Here is a 17,094-nt window from a genome sequence, read left to right as displayed (position 1 = left end):
AGATAGAAGACTACCACACAGGGGTCAGGGGTCACATTGTGGGGAGTCAAACAGAAGATAGAAGACTACCACACAGGGGTCAGGGGTCACATTGTGGGGAGTCAACAGAAGATAGAAGGGGACCACACAGGGGTCAGGGGTCACATTGTGGGGAGTCAGCAGAAGATAGAAGGGGACCACACAGGGGTCAGGGGTCACATTGTGGGGAGTCAGCAGAAGATAGAAGACTACCACACAGGGGTCAGGGGTCACATTGTGGGGAGTCAGCAGAAGATAGAAGACTACCACACAGGGGTCAGGGGTCACATTGTGGGGAGTCAACAGAAGATAGAAGGGGACCACACAGGGGTCAGGGGTCACATTGTAGGGAGTCAGCAGAAGATAGAAGACTGATATAGGTTTTCTGTTTATGCCCAATATGTGACTGTACTGCCTGCACCCTCTGCATTGAGGCTTGGGTGCAAAGTCCTGTTACCACTGTGATAGTAACTCCAATGTCGACCACCATGTCTGGCAGGAATACCCGTGTTTGACAAGTCATCTGTTTACTCTGCTGGGCCCCATCATGTGATCACCACAGTTTCAGAAACAGGCCTATACATCACTGATGTTTAAAATGGTACAAATTTCCATCAAGTTATTTGGCTGAAAATGTTGTAGCTTTCTGCATGAACAGTGCTGAATCAATGTTCAACAAGCTGGGAGTGATGTAAAATGAGGCAAAGCCACTTATCTTCACTTAGCTCAATTAAACTCTGTGTCAACCCTGTCCTTGTACTCTGTGCAGTTTCTCCAACTCTGATGGCCAATAATTGGAACCTCCCCTATTTCCAGTGTTATCCCCTCACCATTGATTTACCAGTTATCTTACAATTCACCTTCACAAAAAATACTTTAATGATGAGCTTTTTGAATAGTTCGATACTGCATTGAAGGGTACTGACTGTAATAGCTGATTGATTAGGTTTTTTGTTGAAAGTGACATTTTTTGTCTGAGTAGACTTGATGGATCTTATTAGATGTCACTGTGTTTTCATCAGCCCTCATGTTACGGGGATCCCATTACATATTGGGAGAATTGCTCTAAGTCATTTAACCCTCAGTGAAGCTGATGCAATGCCTACAGTCTACCATAACTCATCTCTTATTTTGGTAAGACACTGCATTGGTTCCTCTTCTACATATGGATTCAAGTCCTGCTACATGCCTGTACTCCACCTTGTAACAAGATGTGGTCCCTGCTGGTGACCTGAGAGTGCAAGCCACAATGAATGTCAACACAGATGCCTACATCACCACTACATGTCAGCATAACTCACTTACCAATTATCAGTTGCACATGCCTTTCAAGGGAGGCTGGCCTGGCAGCAAGGGAAATAAGTCTGTCACCACAGACAGTCAGCCAAACATTAAAATCTCCAAAATAAGTCCTTGGGATGAAGTGTATACATGTGTTGTGGGGGTAAGGCAGTAGTGATGGGGGTGAAGTGTATACATGTATTGTGGGGGTAAGGCAGTAGTGATGGGGGTGAAGTACATGGGCCATACATGTGTTGTGGGGGTAAGGCAGTAGTGATGGGGGTTAAGTGTATGTCCAATACATGTGTTGTTGGGGTAAGGCAGTAGTGATGGGGGTAAAGTGTATACATGTGTTGTTGGGGTAAGGCAGTAGTGATGGGGGTAAAGTGTATGTCCAATACATGTGTTGTTGGGGCAAGGCAGTAGTGATGGGGGTAAAGTGTATGTCCAATACATGTGTTGTGGGGCAAGGCAGTAGTGATGGGGGTTAAGTGTATGTCCAATACATGTGTTGTGGGGGTAAGGCAGTAGTGATGGGGGTGAAGTACATGGGTCATACATGTGTTGTGGGGGTAAGGCAGTAGTGATGGGGGTTAAGTGTATGTCCAATACATGTGTTGTTGGGGCAAGGCAGTAGTGATGGGGGTAAAGTGTATGTCCAATACATGTGTTGTGGGGCAAGGCAGTAGTGATGGGGGTTAAGTGTATGTCCAATACATGTGTTGTGGGGGTAAGGCAGTAGTGATGGGGGTGAAGTACATGGGTCATACATGTGTTGTGGGGGTAAGGCAGTAGTGATGGGGGTTAAGTGTATGTCCAATACATGTGTTGTTGGGGCAAGGCAGTAGTGATGGGGGTTAAGTGTATGTCCAATACATGTGTTGTGGGTGTAAGGCAGTAGTGATGGGGGTTAAGTGTATGTCCAATACATGTGTTGTTGGGGCAAGGCAGTAGTGATGGGGGTTAAGTGTATGTCCAATACATGTGTTGTTGGGGCAAGGCAGTAGTGATGGGGGTTAAGTGTATGTCCAATACATGTGTTGTGGGGGTAAGGCAGTAGTGATGGGGGTTAAGTGTATGTCCAATACATGTGTTGTGGGGGTAAGGCAGTAGTGATGGGGGTGAAGTACATGGGTCATACATGTGTTGTGGGGGTAAGGCAGTAGTGATGGGGGTTAAGTGTATGTCCAATACATGTGTTGTGGGGGTAAGGCAGTAGTGATGGGGGCGAAGTACATGGCCCATACATGTGCTGTGAGTATAGGGGATAGTGTATGGCCCATACATGTGCTGTGAGTATAGGGGATAGTGTATGGCCCATACATGTGCTGTGAGTATAGGGGATAGTGTATGGCCCATACATGTGCAGTGAGTATAGGGGATAGTGTATGGCCCATACATGTGCTGTGAGTATAGGGGATAGTGTATGGCCCATACATGTGCTGTGAGTATAGGGGATAGTGTATGGCCCATACATGTGCTGTGAGTATAGGGGATAGTGTATGGCCCATACATGTGCTGTGAGTATAGGGGATAGTGTATGGCCCATACATGTGCTGTGAGTATAGGGGATAGTGTATGGCCCATACATGTGCTGTGAGTATAGGGGATAGTGTATGGCCCATACATGTGCTGTGAGTATAGGGGATAGTGTATGGCCCATACATGTGCTGTGAGTATAGGGGATAGTGTATGGCCCATACATGTGCAGTGAGTATAGGGGATAGTGTATGGCCCATACATGTGCAGTGAGTATAGGGGATAGTGTATGGCCCATACATGTGCTGTGAGTATAGGGGATAGTGTATGGCCCATACATGTGCTGTGAGTATAGGGAAACTGTTGGGAGTTCTGTACAACCCCATGTTAGGGCAGATCAAAGCACCAACAGCAACAAGGGAACCTCTCACCTTCTCAATGGACCTATAAGCTTCATAGAAGCAATCCATCATCTGTGTTAAGCACACTAGCTGTGTAAAGCACATCATCTGCATAAAGCACATCAGCTGTGTAAAGCACATCAGTTGTGTAAAGTACATCAGCGTAAAGCACATCAGATGTGTAAAGCACACCAGCTGTGTAAAGCACATCAGTTGTATAAAGCACATCATCTGCTTAAAGCACATCAGTTGTGTAAAGCACATCATCTGTGTAACGCACATCATCTGCGTAAAGCACATCCGTTGTGTAAAGCACATCCGTTGTGTAAAGCAAATCAGCTGTGTAAAGCACATCCTCTGCATTAAGGACATCTGTTGTGTAAAGCACATCAGTTGTGTAAAGCACATCATCTGTGGAAAGCACATAAGTTGTGTAAAGTACATCAGCTGTGTAAAGCACATTATCTGTGTAAAGCACATCATCTGTGGACAGCACATCATCTGTGTAAAGCATATCATCTGTGTAAAGCACATCAGCTGTGTAAAGCACATCTGTTGTGTAAAGTACATCATCTGTGTAAAGCACATCATCTGTGGAAAGCACATCAGTTGTGTAAAGCACATCATCTGTGGAAAGCACATCATCTGTGGAAAGCACATCAGTTGTGGAAAGCACATTATCTGTGTAAAGCACATCAGCTGTGTAAATCACATCAGCTGTGTAAAGCACATCAGTTGCGTAAAGCAAATCATCTGTGTAAAGCACATCATCTGTGGAAAGCACATCAGTTGTGTAAAGTACATCAGCTGTGTGAAGCACATCATCTGTGTAAAGCACCTCAGTTGTGTAAAGCACATCATCTGTGGAAAGCGCTTCATCTGTGTAAAGCACATCATCTGTGTAAAGTCAGGGATTATCCTGGAAATTTTTACCTATGAGAGAAAATCTCCCCTGGTCCAAAAGCAATGAGATTTTTTGGCGTGTGATGAGATTTTGCTATATTTCATGAGATATTTCATATTCACACAGTGTAGAAACTGTATTTGATTTTTGGTACTTGTGACTCAAATAATGTTGCAAGTAATATTACTAGATTATATAGATATATCCTATTTTCGAACATTAATTATTCCACTGCGAATACATGTAGATTCTATTTAAAAATATTATCATTCATATTAACAAAAAAATACATTCAACTTACACTTCTGTTCTACTTAAGAATAAATTACACTAATATTTATGTATTTCTGTTCATTGTTGACTTGATGGGGAATTATTCGCGAGGACAATTATAGATCGTTTAGGAGGCATGTTTACCACCATCAGCTGTTCATGTCGTTGGCATGCAGGAGACAACAATCTGCAGTTATCAAATTTCGACAATGTGTGTTTAGATAGTAATTCAATATATTTAGAGTGATGACATGAAATAGTGACTGTTGAATGGTATTGCAGTTTGTTGGCAAAAAATATATTATTTACATTGCAGTGCTTTCATCAATTTCGCCGTCTTATTTCCGTCTGAAGTGTGTACCATATCAGAGGCCTGGTCTCTGATCGTATAAAATGGAATCTTATCAATATGCACTTTTCAATTAATTAATCAATTAATCAGTTAATTATACAACGACTATTGCTCCAGGTTCACCCTCTTTTTTAATTAGCAACAATTAAGTCATTTATTTCACACAGAAGACGGCGTGTTTGTCATGTGCAGCAGCCAGAAAATGTTTACGAGTAACCGGAAGTTGAAAAGACTGTTGACATTAACAATGTTTAAGAGTTACATTTGAATGATTAAGTCACAGTTTTCAATTTTTATGGACAAATTTGGAAGCAAACGTGGGCAACTAGAAATAGTTCAAAATTTGTAATTCACGCACGGTGGCCATTCTTGCACGAGGGTACGTTCATGAAAGCTCTTCCACTGGTGCCGTCACTGGCTAGACGAATCACATCTAAATTACGATCGTTTCTGATCCGCAAGTTGTAGATTATTATGGAGAAAGAGTTGTATTTATATTCATTTAGTTTTTGTTTTGCTGTCATTCCAAAATCGAAATTTGCTCGTGTTTTGAAACTTTACCCGTGATTGCCTTTTTCTCTCTTGATTTCTGCACGGACGCACATACATGTAGTTCAACGTCTTTGATTTCTGCTAGGATTTAAGTCTTAAAAAAATATTTTTAATGACTTGGATTTGTAGATCACGGAATAACATTTTTGTGCGCTAACAAAGTGTTGAGTTTGTAAAAACAAACACTTGTTTGCCAATCGGGGATAAAAAAATGTTGCGCACTCCGCCATTGTCAGCTGATGCAAAGCTCCATGCAGTGATATAGGAATCGGTTATGCACAGTATTAAGAGATACAAATGTAGCATGCAATGTTGCGAGTATGCAAATCGCTGTTTCGATTGACAACGTTTGACTATTGAATAAACTAGCGTGTAAGTGTTGTAGTGACATTTTTAGGTACCGTAGATAAATTTATTCAACCAATACGACATTTTAGATTTTTGTTGGTGAAAATGAGAGTGTTAATGCAGATAAAACTATTGAAAGCTCTTCGCGATTTTCAATCGCGCTGATTGACTGTTGATGCGATATCTACGACGACAATGCGAGAATATCGCGGAATCGCGGGCTAAGTCAATCCCTGTTTATATTAAAAGTACATCAGCTGTGTAAAGCACATCAACTTTGTAAAGCACATCCGTTGTGTAAGGCACATCAGCTGTGTAAAGCACATCAGCTGTGGAAAGCCCATCCGTTGTGGAAAGCACATCAGTTGTGTAAAGGACATCATCTGTGTAAAGCACATCAGCTCTTTAAAGCACATCATCTGTGTAAAGCACATCATCTGTGTAAATTACATCAGCTGTGTAAAGCACATCCATTGTGTAAAACACATCAGCTGTGTAAAGCACACCCGTTGTGGAAAGCACATCTGTTGTGGAAAGCACATCAGCTGTGTAAAGCACACCTGTTGTGGAAAGCACATCCGTTGTGTAAAGCACACCCGTTGTGGAAAGCACATCAGTTGTGTAAAGCACACCCATTGTGGAAAGCACATCAGTTGTGTAAAGCACATCCGTTGCGTAAAACACATCAGCTGTGTAAAGCACATCAGCTGTGTAAAGCACACCCGTTGTGGAAAGCACATCCGTTGTGGAAAGCACACCCGTTGTGGAAAGCACACCCGTTGTGGAAAGCACATCCGTTGTGGAAAGCACATCAGTTGTGTAAAGCACATCAGTTGTGTAAAGCTGTGTATAAAGCTTCCTGGACTCTATTGCAACAAGGGCAAAGGTGAACGTGGCCCAGTAATACCCCGACCCACCTCGTGTGTCAGTATTTTCAAATTAAATAGCTAGAATAGGGTTAGGGTTTGAAAAATTTGTAAAAAAAATTGAAAATTAATAAAAACAATTTTTTTCTTTTGACTGCACCCCTCCATATGACACAGATTATATGTAGTAAGTTTGAGATGAATCCACTGAATATTTTAAGTGAAATCGCGCGGACAAAGTTTTCGGACAGACAGAACCTTGGTATAACCACGGACGTATAACTTTTAGGTCGGGGGTATAAAAAGCAGGTTTAACCCCTAAGCTTGTGTAAACAAAAGAATTGCACACAAGTTAAAAACACACACTAAACACAAACATAAGTCCAGCTAACATTATCCATGGTGCTCAATGTTGGTGAGATAGCCACTGTCTCAATGGCATCATCAACCAACATCCACTGGGAACAGACAAACCAGACTGTCTGTGTAAGCAAGGATTAAATCCTACCTAAAGATTATTCCGGGGGAAGTTTTACTCTAGAGTAAAGTATCCTACCTTAGTGCCACACTGGTATGGGTTCAAATTCACTAGGGAGAATCATCCTGACACTAGAGGATAAAAAAAAGGGTAGGATAATATTCACTCTTACATCTGCACCTTTTACCCATATGTTCAGTGGTTACTTCCTTGCTTACAATAATAGTTGAAAGAATAAATCAGATGAATGTCAGAAATTAACACACCAGATCTATGCAATCAACTTCTCCCTTCTGTCATCCAATCAGTGTTTGTGTTGCCTTTACATCCAGATACATCTCATCTCTCATCCCTGGCGAGCTCTGCCCTGACTGGAGCCAGTCGACAGATCCACCCAGACCATGTACCTCCCATGTCATGCTCAGATACCAGACAATGTCAGACTTGTCATGACAGAAAACCACCCTTTCTAAGTGGACCTTATTTATGCTCAAACTAACAACACTTATCTGCAACAATCCGACATATCTAGGCAACTGTAAGTGATAAATGAAAAAAAATAAACCAGTGATGAGTGAGAAGAGAGAGAATTCCGAAAACTGTGGAGATAATTCCCCAGCGTCGGAGCGACAGTAGCCTGTTCTTCTCTTTACCGACTTTCATCAACCTCTCTATAACACTCACTGATAAAAACAGCTCCGCTTTCACTATTAATGCAAAGGTGTCCATGATTGCATTCTGATGGTTATCATTGGTTCTTGTGAGGAGGAGGCACCACAAGGTCCAGTCAAACATCGCAGTGCTATCAGTGTGGATGGAGGTTTAAAAAATAGATGAATAACATCTCCCAGGCATATTTATGGAACAACACAAACCTAAGTCACCTACATGGAGATAACAGTATCTTAGTCACGTCCATGGAGATAACAGCACCTTAGTCACCTACATGGAGATAACTGTACCTTAGCCACCTACATGGAGATAACAGCATCTAAGTCACCTACATGGAGATAACAGCACATTAGTCACGTCCATGGAGATAACAGCACCTTAGTCACCTACATGGAGATAACTGTACCTTAGTCACCTACATCGAGATAACAGTGCCTTAGTCACCTACATGGAGATAACAGTGCCTTAGTCACCTACATGGAGATAACAGCACCTTAGTCACCTACATGGAGATAACTGTACCTTAGTCACCTACATCGAGATAACAGTGCCTTAGTCACCTACATGGAGATAACAGTGCCTTAGTCACCTACATGGAGATAACAGCACCTTAGTCACCTACATGGAGATAACAGTGCCTTAGTCACCTACATGGAGATAACTGTACCTTAGTCACCTACATCGAGATAACAGTGCCTTAGTCACCTACATGGAGATAACAGTGCCTTAGTCACCTACATGGAGATAACAGCACCTTAGTCACCTACATCGAGATAACTGTACCTTAGTCACCTACATCGAGATAACAGTGCCTTAGTCACCTACATGGAGATAACAGTGCCTTAGTCACCTACATGGAGATAACAGCACCTTAGTCACCTACATGGAGATAACAGTGCCTTAGTCACCTACATGGAGATAACAGTGCCTTAGTCACCTACATGGAGATAACAGTGCCTTAGTCACCTACATGGAGATAATAGTGCCTTAGTCACCTACATGGAGATAACAGTGACTTAGTCACCTACATGGAGATAACAGCACCTTAGTCACCTACATGGAGATAACAGCACCTTTGTCACCTACATGGAGATAACAGCACCTTAGTCATCTACATGGAGATAACAGCATCGTAGTCACCTACATGAATTGCGGACTTGTTTTGTTAAAGCTGTGTGTCTCAACAGGTGGCAGATGCTGGGTATATCGACAGTAGGCAGATGTTGGGTATATCGACAGTAGGCAGATGATGGGTATATCGATAGTTGGCAGATGTTGGGTATATCAACAGTAGGTAGATGTTGGGTATATCAACAGTAGGCAGATGTTGGGTATATCAACAGTAGGGAGATGTTGGGTATATCAACATTAGGCAGATGTTCGGTATATCGACACTAGGCAGATGCTAGGTATATCAACAGTAGGCAGATGTTGGGTATATCAACAGAAGGGAGATGTTGGGTATATCAACAGTAGGCAGATGTTGGGTATATCAACAGTAGGCAGATGTTGGGTATATCAACACTAGGCAGATGCTAGGTATATCGACAGCAGGCAGATGATGGGTATATCGATAGTTGGCAGATGTTGGGTATATCAACAGTAGGCAAATGTTGGGTATACCAATACTAGGCAGATGCTAGGTATATCGACAGTAGGCAGATGATGGGTATATCGATAGTTGGCAGATGTTGGGTATATCAACAGTAGGCAGATGCTAGGTATATCAACAGTAGGCAGATGTTGGGTATATCCACAGTAGGGAGATGTTGGGTATATCAACAGTAGGCAGATGTTGGGTATATCGATAGTTGGCAGATGTTGGGTATATCAACAGTAGGCAGATGCTGGGTATATCCACAGTAGGCAGATGTTTGGTATATCAACAGTAGGCAGATGTTAGGTATATCAGCAGTAGGGAGATGTTGGGTATATCAACAGTAGGCAGATGTTTGGTATATCAACAGTAGGCAGATGTTGGGTATATCAACAGTAGGCAGATGCTGGGTATATCAACAGTAGGCAGATGCTAGGTATATCAACAGTAGGCAGATGCTGGGTATATCAACAGTAGGCAGATGTTGGGTATATCAACAGTAGGGAGATGTTGGGTATATCAAAAATAGGCAGATGTTGGGTATATCAACAGTAGGCAGATGCTGGGTATATCAACAGTAGGCAGATGTTGGGTATATTAACAGTAGGGAGATGCTGGGTATATCAACAGTAGGTGGATGCTGGGTATATCAACAGTAGGCAGATGTTTGGCATATCGGCAGTAGGCAGATGCTGGGTATATCGATAGTAGACAGATGCTGGGTATATCAACAGTAGGCAGATGCTGGGTATATCGACAGTAGGCGGATGCTGGGTATATCAACAGTAGGCAGACGCTGAGTATATCAACAGTAGGCAGATGTTTGGCATATCGGCAGTAGGCAGATGCTTGGTATATCAACAGTAGGCAGATGTTTGGCATATCGGCAGTAGGCAGATGTTGGGTATATCAACAGTAGGCAGATGTTTGGTATATCAACAGTAGGCAGATGTTAGGTATATCAGCAGTAGGGAGATGTTTGGTATATCAACAGTAGGCAGATGTTGGGTATATCAACAGTAGGCAGATGTTGGGTATATCAACAGTAGGCAGATGTTTGGTATATCAACAGTAGGCAGATGTTTGGCATATCAACAGTAGGCAGATGTTGGGTATATCAACAGTAGGCAGATGTTGGGTATATCAACAGTAGGGAGTGCTGGGTATATCAACAGTAGGCAGATGTTGGGTATATCAACAGTAGGCAGATGCTGGGTATATCAACAGTAGGCAGATGTTGGGATAACTACAGTAGGCAGATGTTGGGTATATTAACAGTAGGGAGATGCTGGGTATATCAACAGTAGGTGGATGCTGGGTATATCAACACTAGGCAGATGCTGGGATAACTACAGTAGGCAGATGCTGGGTATATCGATAGTAGACAGATGCTGGGTATATCAACAGTAGGCAGACGCTGGGTATATCGACAGTAGGCGGATGCTGGGTATATCAACAGTAGGCAGACGCTGAGTATATCAACAGTAGGCAGATGTTTGGCATATCGGCAGTAGGCAGATGCTGGGTATATCAACAGTAGGCAGATGTTTGGCATATCGGCAGTAGGCAGATGTTGGGTATATCAACAGTAGGCAGGTGCTGGGTATATCAACAGTAGGCAGATGTTGGGTATATTAACAGTAGGGAGATACTGGGTATATCAACAGTAGGTGGATGCTGGGTATATCAACACTAGGCAGAAGCTGGGATAACTACAGTAGGCAGATGCTGGGTATATCAACAGTAGGTGGATGCTGGGTATATCAACACTAGGCAGATGCTGGGATAACTACAGTAGGCAGATGCTGGGTATATCAACAGTAGGCAGATGTTTGGCATATCGGCAGTAGGCAGATGTTGGGTATATCAACAGTAGGCAGGTGCTGGGTATATCAACAGTAGGCAGATGTTGGGTATATTAACAGTAGGGAGATACTGGGTATATCAACAGTAGGTGGATGCTGGGTATATCAACACTAGGCAGAAGCTGGGATAACTACAGTAGGCAGATGCTGGGTATATCAACAGTAGGTGGATGCTGGGTATATCAACACTAGGCAGATGCTGGGATAACTACAGTAGGCAGATGCTGGGTATATCAACAGTAGGCAGATGTTGGGTATATTAACAGTAGGGAGATGCTAGGTATATCGACAGCAAACAGATGCTGGGTATATCAACACTAGGCAGATGCTGGGATAACTACAGTAGGCAGATGCTGGGTATATCGAGAGTAGACAGATGCTCGGTATATCAACAGTAGGCAGATGCTGGGTATATCGGCAGTCGGCAGATGCTGGGTATATCAACAGTAGGCAGGCGCTAAGTATATCAACAGTAGGCAGATGTTGGGTATATCAACAGTAGGCAGATGTTTGGCATATCGGCAGTAGGCAGATGCTGGGTATATCATATGCTGAGTGCCTCTGTCAACTGTCTGTCAGCCCATTTGTTTTCTGTAGTGTGCCCAATCAGTGAGGGATGATTAACTCACTGCTCATTTCATTTACTGTTAATAATGTCAGCAGATACAAGAACACAGTACTTGCAGAAATAGGGACTGATGAAATGTGTTCTTCAACTGCATCACATTGCTCTTAACAGGGAAGGAACAACTGCATGTATACAGTTCACAGGTGGCACATGGTCCTGTGTACAGTGCACTGGTCACAATCAGGTGGTGTAAGTGGGGCGCAGAGAGTCCTTGGATGGATGACATGTTCAACAGCGTGGCTCTTGAGAGTTTGTGGGCTTTGGTCCAGCCCCACACTGAAGCACATGTGGTAAGTGCACATTGATCCATTGAACAGGGTAATAATGCATCACTTTGAGCATACATTGTGTGTAGAGTTTTTGAGTTATACTTATTATTATACGATTGTGGATTTTCATTGATGTTAAACAATATGATTTGTGTTATGTGTTGCGGCCTGAAAGTGCTTCTGTCTCCTCTATGTTAACCCATAGTTTACACTGTAAACATTATGCAAATAGGGTAAATATTTTGTCTAATTTCAATCCATACACTCAATGTTCAAAAAATGTTTGCAATGCAATATGCACCCAGCATAAGTGAATTAGTCACGTTATATTCAGCAAAAGTGGAGGTTCAAACCAGTTCAGCAAAACATTGGAAGATGTATTTATACATCATCTCTTTTGTCTATTGTGTGTACTTCAGCTATTGCAGGAGTTGAGGCAGCAGAGGAGATGAGCTGGATTGTTCCGTAGACAGACACCTAACAGGATGCTCGGTAAGATTGTACATCAGTTATCCCACATCATGTAACAATTGAGGCTTGCCCATTGAAGAGTTTACTTTGAGCAGAGATTTGTCTCAAACAACTCCACAGTGATTCATAGATTCTTTATTCTCTGAGGAAAATAGATGCCAACATCTGACTTCAAGTCAGCCCAGAACATTGGCTGTTATTTACAGCCAACTTGTAACGGCGGGCATGACCACTTGCGGATATTTGGAAACAAAATATCATAAGAAGGTCAGATGAGCCAAACGATAGTTTGAATGGGCATTGAGGCTTTAATTGATTCCGTCCTGTCTGCTGGTAGCCAGGCTGCAGCAGACTGTTACCATGCCTGTTTCCTGGTCACTATGTCCCACCTAGTTTCTCTCAAAAGCTGAAAAGTATCATTCCAGACAGAACACACTGAACCTGTCTGAAGTGAGGAAACAGCTACCAGACAGTGTGAGAAGGATTCCATGGACTACCAGGCAAACAGGGCCCTAAATAGCCACGTCCCACTATGTACTGCCAGGCAAACATGGCCCTATATAGCCACACCCACTATGTACTGTAAGGCAAACATGGCCCTATATAGCCACACCCACTATGTACTGTAAGGCAAACATGGCCCCATATAGCCACACCCACTATGTACTGTTAGGCAAACATGGCCCTATACATAGCCACACCCACTATGTACTTCCCTGCAAACATGGCCCCATATAGCCACACCCACTGTGTACTGCCAGGCAAACATGGCCCTATATAGCCACACCCACTATGTACTGTAAGGCAAACATGGCCCTATATAGCCACACCCACTATGTACTGCCAGGCAAACATGGCCCTATATAGCCACACCAACTATGTACTGTAAGGCAAACATGGCTCTATATAGCCACACCCACTATGTACTGCCAGGCAAACATGGCCCTATATAGCCACACCCACTATGTACTGCCAGGCAAACATGGCCCTATATAGCCACACCCACTATGAACTGTTAGGCAAACATGGCCCTATATAGCCACGTCCCACTATGTACTGTTAGGCAAACATTGCCCTATACATAGCCACACCCACTATGTACTTCCCTGCAAACATGGCCCCATATAGCCACACCCACTATGTACTGCCAGGCAAACATGGCCCTATATAGCCACACGCACTATGTACTGTAAGGCAAACATGGCCCTATATAGCCACACCCACTATGTACTGCCAGGCAAACATGGCTTTATATAGCCACACCCACTATGTACTGCCAGGCAAACATGGCTCTATATAGCCACACCAACTATGTACTGTTAGGCAAACATGGCCCCATATAGCCACACCCACTATGTACTGCCAGGCAAACATGGCCCTATATAGCCACACCCACTATGTACTGTAAGGCAAACACAGCCCTATATAGCCTCAACCACTATGTACTGTTAGGGAAACATGGCCCTATATAGCCACACCCACTATGTACTGTTAGGCAAACATGGCCCTATATAGCCACACCCACTATGTACTGCCAGGCAAACATGGCTTTATATAGCCACACCCACTATGTACTGCCAGGCAAACATGGCTCTATATAGCCACACCCACTATGTACTGTTAGGCAAACATGGCCCTATATAGCCTCACCCACTATGTACTGTTAGGGAAACATGGCTCTATATAGCCACATCCACTATGTACTGTTAGGCAAACATGGCCCTATATAGCCTCACCCACTATGTACTGTTAGGGAAACATGGCCCTATATAGCCACACCCACTATGTACTGTTAGGGAAACATGGCCCTATATAGCCTCACCCACTATGTACTGTTAGGGAAACATGGCCCTATATAGCCTCACCCACTATGTACTGTTAGGGAAACATGGCCCTATATAGCCACACCCACTATGTACTGTTAGGGAAACATGGCCCTATATAGCCTCACCCACTATGTACTGCCAGGCAAACATGGCCCTATATAGCCACACCCACTATGTACTGTTAGGGAAACATGGCCCTATATAGCCACACCCACTATGTACTGTTAGGGAAACATGGCCCTATATAGCCACACCCACTATGTACTGTTAGGGAAACATGGCCCTATATAGCCTCACCCACTATGTACTGTTAGGGAAACATGGCCCTATATAGCCTCACCCACTATGTACTGTTAGGGAAACATGGCCCTATATAGCCTCACCCACTATGTACTGTTAGGGAAACATGGCCCTATATAGCCTCACCCACTATGTACTGCCAGGCAAACATGGCCCTATATAGCCACACCCACTATGTACTGTTAGGGAAACATGGCCCTATATAGCCACACCCACTATGTACTGTTAGGGAAACATGGCCCTATATAGCCACACCCACTATGTACTGTTAGGGAAACATGGCCCTATATAGCCACACGCACTATGTACTGTTAGGCAAACATGGCCCTATATAGCCTCACCCACTATGTACTGTTAGGCAAACATGGCCCTATATAGCCACACCCACTATGTACTGTTAGGCAAACATGGCCCTATATAGCCACACCCACTATGTACTGTTAGGCAAACATGGCCCTATATAGCCTCACCCACTATGTACTGTTAGGCAAACATGGCCCTATATAGCCTCACCCACTATGTACTGTTAGGGAAACATGGCCCTATATAGCCACACCCACTATGTACTGTGGTGAGACACAGGCTGATCTGAGCAGATCTGAAACAATCTCATCACACCACTTTCATCCTGTTTGTCACTCTATTAGCAATAGCATAAAGCCTACGTGGTATGAATACAATACAAATATTATTACATACAGTTTTAATCAGATATATATCCAAATGAAACTGTTACATTGAAACATCAGTTACCATAAGATAATTTCTGAAGAGTTTTCTGTTCTTTTATAACATTTTCACATTATACCAATACATGAATAAACAAAGGTAGAAGTTTTTCTAAAGGTGCCATGAATAGTTCCACTGCAGCCCATGTCTGGCCATGGTCCAAATCTGTGGCCTGGACAGTACAGATCCCTGGAATTTGTCTGCAACTATTTGTATTTACGATAAATTGGCCTGTCTTAGGACACATCCGATTTGCAGCTCTTGTGTTTCATTGTGATGGTATTTATATCTGTAAGATCCTGGGCTATTGTCTAGTCAGGTCAGATGTAGTTATGCTCGATGGGTTTTTCATGTTGCTAAAGACTTACCAGGGATTTGCGTCAGACTGACAATAGCTAAGAATTATAGCACTGTCATTGTTCCCTTGTGAGCCATACTCAGCCTTAGCAAATACATTCCTCACAAGCAAATTATTTCTTGTGTCAATTCTTGTCTCCAACAAAAAGAGCACATAGAAAGGACCAATTTCTCCCATTATATCTGGCTTAGGGTGATTGAGATCTGATAGCAGCAAGTCACACCTCCCACAAGGTGTCATCAGTCACCAGACAACAGGTATGAACGAACAGACACTGCAGAACTATCACAACACAAATATAAAATTATTCAAAGAGAAAAAGTACAGATAATTTCTGCTTATATTAATCAGATACACTGTTACACCAATCAACTATGTATTGATCTCCATGCACTTAAAAGCAGCCCGTAGTCTGTTCTCCCATTTGCATCGACATGTTCTCTAACCCCCACCCAAGCTGGCACAAGCCTTACTGGATGGTTTGATCCTGTAAATAATATTTAAGAGTAACACTCTTCAGTGTTGTATACAAACACAGCATCACATAGATACCTATCACAACGACCAAGTAACAGGTGTAACATCAAGCTAATGTCATAAAATAGCAACAAACTTTGCCAAGGTTCAACAATGTTCTTCTCCACTGTAAGCTGCAGGGATTGTGAAGGGATGAAACCGCAGCATGCCTGACATTATCGGTGTTTGTTTTCAGAAGCAGAAAATGCCCGTCTGCGCTTGACGTAGGAACCACTTGGACTATAAACTCGTCTTGATTTATTTTGGTAGGGAGAGTAATCCCCCTTTTTGACAAGGAATATTAGCAGTGGTGATTGATCTGCTGGTCTGGTGAGATGGACTGGCCCGAGACCCCCAGTGTACAGGGATCACCCTGCTGAAGCAGCACACTTGCAGCTAGCCGATGTTGTGCTGGGGGCAGCCCCTGGAGGCACTGCCTGTTACATCTGGTGTGTAGATATCAAACACGTATCAGATATCATAGGACACTCCAACAATCTCATGAGATGAATTCTGAAAATAATTTTGTCAATATTTCTGATTGGTCTAATATGTAAGTTTGGAGAGCTTCAATTCCTGGACTAATAAAATTACTTAAGTAAAGGCTGCGTTATCCTTAACAATTTCTGAGATAGCTACCAACCAACAATGTTAGTGCAATAGTTAACTGAACTGACACAGTTCAAGTGATCTGGACTCACATCTCACTCAAGAACAACACATAGAGCAAGGGGCACCTGTGTACATCTCACTCCAGAACAACACATAGAGCAAGGGGCACCTGTGTACATCTCACTCCAGAACAACACACAAAGCAAGGGGCACCTGTGTACATCTCACTCCAGAACAACACACAAAGCAAGGGGCACCTGTGTACATCTCACTCCAGAACAACACACAAAGCAAGGGGC

General features: G+C 43.1%; 1 protein-coding gene and 1 long non-coding RNA gene across 13 annotated transcripts in view; one reads left to right on the top strand and one right to left on the bottom strand.

The window, feature by feature from the left end:
- LOC124118894 (kin of IRRE-like protein 1) overlaps nucleotides 1-17,094 on the bottom strand; it is a 410,728-nt gene that overhangs the window by 132,319 nt on the left and 261,315 nt on the right. The gene's annotated exons all lie outside the window — the stretch shown is intronic.
- On the top strand, nucleotides 242-16,756 carry LOC124118896. The gene is made up of 4 exons (XR_006858549.2): nucleotides 242-619; nucleotides 11,826-12,004; nucleotides 12,403-12,475; nucleotides 16,380-16,756. It is a non-coding gene; the product is annotated as an uncharacterized LOC124118896 (long non-coding RNA).

Source organism: Haliotis rufescens, unplaced genomic scaffold (genome assembly GCF_023055435.1).
Source record: "Haliotis rufescens isolate VD_foot unplaced genomic scaffold, xgHalRufe1.0.p SCAF_18, whole genome shotgun sequence".
NCBI lineage: Eukaryota > Metazoa > Mollusca > Gastropoda > Lepetellida > Haliotidae > Haliotis > Haliotis rufescens.
Note: the sequence above shows the minus strand (reverse complement) of the source record. Positions and strands in the feature narration are given on the sequence as shown.